This window comes from Corvus brachyrhynchos, unplaced genomic scaffold (assembly GCF_000691975.1).
Source record: "Corvus brachyrhynchos isolate BGI_N302 unplaced genomic scaffold, ASM69197v1 scaffold69, whole genome shotgun sequence".
Taxonomy (NCBI): Eukaryota; Metazoa; Chordata; class Aves; order Passeriformes; family Corvidae; genus Corvus; species Corvus brachyrhynchos.
The window spans coordinates 3,361,622-3,367,621 of record NW_008240228.1 but is presented as its reverse complement, the minus strand read 5'-3'; the positions used below and the strand labels follow the sequence as shown (position 1 = coordinate 3,367,621).

General features: G+C 40.5%; 1 long non-coding RNA gene across 1 annotated transcript in view; it reads right to left on the bottom strand.

Moving 5' to 3' along the window:
* Positions 1-6: 6 nt before the first annotated feature.
* Positions 7-6,000, bottom strand: part of LOC108449382 — a 38,455-nt gene continuing 32,461 nt past the window's right edge. The window contains exon 3 of the long non-coding RNA XR_001865562.1: positions 7-125. This is a non-coding gene — a long non-coding RNA (uncharacterized LOC108449382). The remainder of the gene's footprint in view (positions 126-6,000) is intronic.

Here is a 6,000-nt window from a genome sequence, read left to right as displayed (position 1 = left end):
AGGAATGCCAAACTCATTTGAAGCCTGCTTGGACTGCTGCAGGAACTCAGCAGTGAAACAAAGGTGCAGATGGAAACCCAGGCCAAGCTCACAGACGTCCTGTGGCAGAAGAGCTGCTGTGCACTCTGTAACACACAGAATAGATGCTGTAATTTTAAAGGTTGCAATACATTAAAGCTTCCTGCAGAAAGAATTAAAGCTCACCTGACAAGACGGCAAGTTTGAGACAATGAAAGCTGTTGTGTCCTAAGCCAAATCCTTGCTTGTAGTCAGTTTTTGGATAAGCATCTCAAAGACATATTGCAGCAGAGCCACAAATCCAGATGCCCACTGCATGTTGCTCTCAAGCAAAGCTTCCAAAAATCCCAACCTTTGCAAATATCCTTATTTATTTATCTGAATTTGTGCTGAATTAAGCAACTTCTGATGAAAGCAGCAGGGTATACAGGAAACAATATATATTTTCCGATGTATTGCTGTGTCCACACTACCTTTTCAGAGTGTGTAGCCATTCTCTCCCCCACTAAGAAAATATGTCTTCATCTAAAAGCAGTGAAAAATAATATTTCTGCCCCCCATCTGAACAATTAATGGATATTCTGCCTTCATATGTATTCCAGTCTTCTGAGGCTGCTATGGGGACAGTCTTCTCTAATAATTTTCAAGTTTTAGAAAGTAATGTTCATCTCCAGGTATTTCAAAACAGGTATAAAATCCTTATCCTGGACCTACTGTTTAACCAGATCTCCTGTTCCTTTCCCACTTACCAGGGCATGATGTGGACCAAGGACAACTAATGCTCAGCCTGTTTTTTTTCTTCCTGGCAACCATTTAAACAACGTAACAACTGCACAGGGTTGTTGCAAGGCACTGGAAAAACCTACCTGTACAAAGAAACTTCCTGAAATCCCCACTGGATGTTAGAAATGCAATTTATATAACTATATTGTGCCATAGCTTTGCCACTGTAATTCTCCTCACTCTCCCTTTCACAGAGACTGTTGAAAATAAGTTATTTGAAAGAAGAATTACATGCAATATAATCTGAGTTTAACTCAGCACTTATCTTGCATCAGTAGTGTCCAATAGACATTTCAGGCTATTTATTCTTGGGACAATGATCTCAAATTGTTCCTGAAATTTTAAGAACAAGATCATTTGCAGTTAGAGTCTAAAATCAGGGGGGTGATTTTATGATAAATTAGTTGAGTGAAAATTGGAGTCAATCAAAAAAGTTTTCTATACTGCAGTGTAAAGCAGGTGGAGTTCAAAATTCTTGGTCCAGAAAAATAACTTTTTCATAATGAAAAATCCAGGTGAAAGAAGAGGCAGCTGAACAAAGGTGATTTTATTACCAGGCTGCAGAATTCCTATGAAATGGAATGTAAAGATTGCTTACACGTCATGGTAATTTATGTGGTCACAGAAATACCTCTGCTCCAAAAAGAGGTACAAAAGTACAGATTAATAAGCCTGGGCAAGGGTGCATTTATGAATCCCCTATGCTGTTAGTGTAATTTATGAGTCCCCTCTGCTGCTGGTGACCAAATGCCTCTCTACAGGTGCCAAGGAAAATGGGCCACTCAGACAACTGCTTGCAGGCCAGGCTCCATCTGGTACAGAACATTCCCAGAGCTCACTGGGCAGCTGCTGGGGCTGACAGTTGCCAGAGGCCCAAACACTGCTGCTGTCAAAAGACCCTTTTAGGCAGTTTGTCACCTGGGGTGGCACTTGTCTTTCAGGTAGTAGGACAGTGATCATGGGCCTGCTGTGGCAGTCCCTGTTCTGCAAAGCTGTTGGATTTGGCAGGAGTCTTGCTTGAGGAGTCACTGCTGGATTAGGCTGCAGATTGTTCCACTGAGAAACTGTATCTTGTTGCTGAGCCACATGAAAGCAGAAATATTTTAAAATGCAAATTGTCTGCAAAAAAAAGAAAAGGCTACTCAAACTTACAGGAAGGTGAAATTCTAGACTTTTGTTTGCCAAGGCCACAGAAATCTTCACATATACAATCAGCAACCCATAATTAAGTGCAGCTTCCAGAGTGTCCATAAATATTTAAGCCTATTGCAACTTTCAGACATACGGTTTGATAATTAAGGTGATCCCCACAAGGAAAATCATTGATTTCGATCTGGGGGCGTTCCTGAGCAGAGCACTTGTGATCCAGCCCTAGAACCAAGAGTCTCAGGCACAAAGTAAAGATAAGACTTTCCTTTTGAAAGAAAAGGAAAACCATAGACAGTGCACATTTATCTGAAGTGTGGGCTGATGATATGGGCTGATTTAAAAGTTTCTTTCAGAGCTACCCTTTTGCCAAAGAATGCATTAGCAGATATCTAGAAATAGCAGGCTTTATATGGAATATGTTGAAGTTGGTAAGTGCTCAGAGTGTCATTTGCCATCCTTCTCCTGTTAAGTACTGTTCAGCTCCACAAGTGGACAATGTAAACCAGTTCTAATAAGTGGATTATGTATGATAACAATCTAATGGGTATAAATACATAGTTTTATATGGCTTATTCCGGGAGAGCCCTATACTGAAAGTGATGGATATTCTCTAAGCTGATATTTTACGTTTTGTTGTCCCATTTCTGTGACTTTTTCCATGATAAATGAATAGGAAAAAATGGGAAAGCCTAAGAAAATTATGGCCTTCTCGGTTTATGTCTCAAATCCCACAGGCAGACGTTTTTCTTCTGTCTTGGAGATGCACTTGTGAAAGAAAACCACCAAGAGAGCAAACCTGAAGCCAAAGACATCTTGAAACAAGCCACGTTCAGTGGCTGATCAGACACTGACACTTGTAACACTGACAGAGCCTTGGCCACAGAGATAGGAAGATTACTTCCTGATTTGGCTTCATAAGGCATTGTACTTTTGGCAAACTATAACTATAAATTTATAGTTTCATTTTGATTTAAACACAGATCCATACGCAAGAAACATGTCCTTTTAAATCACAGCTTCTGACAGCACTCCTGGTCCTCCTTTCACACTTGTTTAGGAAGAAGCGGAATTAAATGCCTCATTGAGGTAGAAGAAAAGAATACTCTGTTGCAGTTTAGAGAAAAGTAAAAAATATGTTAAAACTAATGAACCTTCCAAGCAATTTCTTAAATGCAACCGAGTGATTTCTGTTGCAGAGAGCAAAAAAAAAAAAAAAAAAAAAAAAGTCATAAGGATCTGTAGGGAGTCAGGCAAGTCCCACCACACCCTAAGAAATGAGCTCTGCTGTCATTCTCTAAAACAGAGGGCTGTCAATTGGAAACGTAACAGACATTTTTGTAAGTCCTCTTAACTGTCTGCCTACCATTTGCTGCTACTTGTGGTTCAGTATTTCCCAGTAAAATCCATGCTGTGAACAAAAGGCCAGACAATTACAACTTTTTTGGCTGGTAACAGCTACTGGCTACTTCTTTTGCCTAAGAAGGATTATGTATTCTAGGCCCAGAATTTCTTTTGGGGTTCAGCACTATCCCTTAACAAAAATATCAAGCAAAATATCAAACCTTGGGGGACTGCAAAGAAAGTGTAACCTCTCCCTTGGGGTTACTGCAGGATCAATCTGCTATTTCTACATTGCATTCCTATTTTCTAAGAGTCTCTAGCAAAAGCACTAGATAGCTTTTAAATAATCTGTTTCTCAGCAAAGTAAGAGCCAGAACCTTCTTTAAAAAGAAAAAAAAAGGTATGCTACAGAGGGGACTTAAAATGAAACAGCAGCACCAGAGCCCTGAGAGCGCCAATCAACTCTGTTGGTCCTGATCAGCTTCACCTGGGCCCCCACCCACACCTTTCCCACAGGTCTTTGGGCCATATTTAAGCTCAAGCTTGGGGCTTGTGTGGTGACTGGAGTTGTGCTATAGGAGTGTTGGTCTCTGGCTGTGCTTTATATGTCTCTTCAGTGCCTAACCTGCAATTTTGTTTCCTGTTGCTTCTGTGATGATGGCCCATGTGTCTGGTTCATCCTCTTGATGTGCTTGAGGTAGGTGATGAATTTTGTGATTTTTAACTAGTATCCTGTGAGGTGTTGCTCTGGTTAGATCTATGCTGGGGTTTTCCTCAGATCCTGCCTTAACCCTGCTCAAGGAGTTGCACAGCTTTTGCTGCTACCTACTGTGAGAAGAGGGATAAACAAGGGGGTCAAATGAAACTGTGGAGGACAAGAGCGTAAATTTGAAAAGCTGTTTTTCTGACATTTTAGTAACATGGGGAAGCATCTGCACTTGCTTTAAAATTTCTGGATGTGGGCAATTTGCATTAAGTTTTTTGTTTGGGGTTTTTTTAGTTTAAGGGGACAAAGCTTCTCAAATGGCAGCTGCTCCATCCTGTTATACTGGGATGTGTGCTTGTCACAGGCTCCTGTCACTGAAACCAACAGGATTAGAGAGTGGGATTTGCCTCTGTACTTCAGAATAGGCTGTTCAGAGGAACAGATTACTGCAGGCCAAACTAATCTTCTGAAAGAACCTACTCTCGGCCTGCAGTGGAATGGTGATTACTGAGGGTTCCTCAAGAGAAGAGAGCTGAGAAGGGAGATGTTTAATGCTGTCAATAGTCAGAGTTTCTTGTGTGTCTTGTATGTTTGCTCTAAAAGTATGACTGCAGGTGTCATATTCATCTCAAGCACCCATTTGCAGAGCAGCGAATTTCCATGAATTATCAGCAGGTTCCTGGAGAAATCAGATAAGGAATGTGGATGTATTAGTACACCTAGGCCAGATGCAGTTAAAGCTTCTGGAAGTGTTGCAGTTTCAGCATTCATCTGATTCACCCAGCTGCTTATGGTTGGATTCTAATTAGCATCACCTTGTATTTTTCTGCAGGGTAGCATAGCAAACCTGGCATATTTAATAAGATTGCCATGCTGCTTTCACAGCTTTGGCTGTCAACCTGCTTTTATTCTGAGGAAATGGAACGATTGGTTGGTAAAATACACTCTAGAAGGAGAGAAGTTAGAGAGGAGGTTTGGACTTCTGAGCTTTCATGAGGCATGAGAAAACAATGGGAGTGTGTAACTCTACTTTATATGGATAACTGCTCAGTAAAAATATTTCTTCAGATCAAAAATTTCCTTCCTTTCTGATTGAAAATTAATACCTTTCCCTCTGCCAGTGCCTCTTGCTGTTTTGTAGCAGTTTGCAATATGTCTTGCTATGTTTGAACTGCTTTGCAGTCTCAGTTCAGTTGTTGGTGTCTCAAAGCATCCAGGGGAGTGTATCATTATGAGGGGTTTAATGTTAATGAAGGTAAGGGAAACCAAACAGTTTCTTTTGCAGCATCTGGTTTTAAGAGGCTTGAAAAGGTCCATTCTTGTACAAAATAGGCCTTCTTGTACAAAATACTATGTGCACACCCCAAATATACTGTTGTCCTGAATACCTCACTAAAGGTAGTGAAGCTGATGCAAATAGAGAATGACTGGTGTAGCCCAAGGCCTTCAAGCTTATCTGAGTAGAGCAGAGTTAAATGTGCTTCCTTCACTGGGTTGTTCTAACAACTCTGTTGTGTTTTCTGCATTTCATCTCAGTGCTTTATTCATTTGGACACAGCAAATACCTACTGCTCTTCCATTTCCATTGGCTAGTCTTCATGTGAGGAGAAATGTTAGTGTTGTGTTTGCTAATAGGAATTTTGCAGCCTGTTTTTTATTTGGAAAGATTTCCCTGACTGAGGCAGGGGGCTGGTTCGAAACACTCTGGCTTTTTAAAAGTTTATTTTTGTGTTCAGATGTACTTGACAAGCTGTATGACACTAAACAGAAGCTGAGGGATTTTTCCAGTATATTCCCTTTATTCCTATTGGTCACTAATGCTGTATGCATCACTGGTGCTTTGTACAGGTGAGTGCCTTTGAAAACATTTGTGTATCAGAATACCCTAGTGAGGAATGTTAATATTACTGCTGTACTAATTGGAAATTACAGCAAATACCCTGTGCCAACTCATCCTGAATTAATGGAGTTGAGAGAAAAAAAGTTGCTAAGATTAAGTGAGT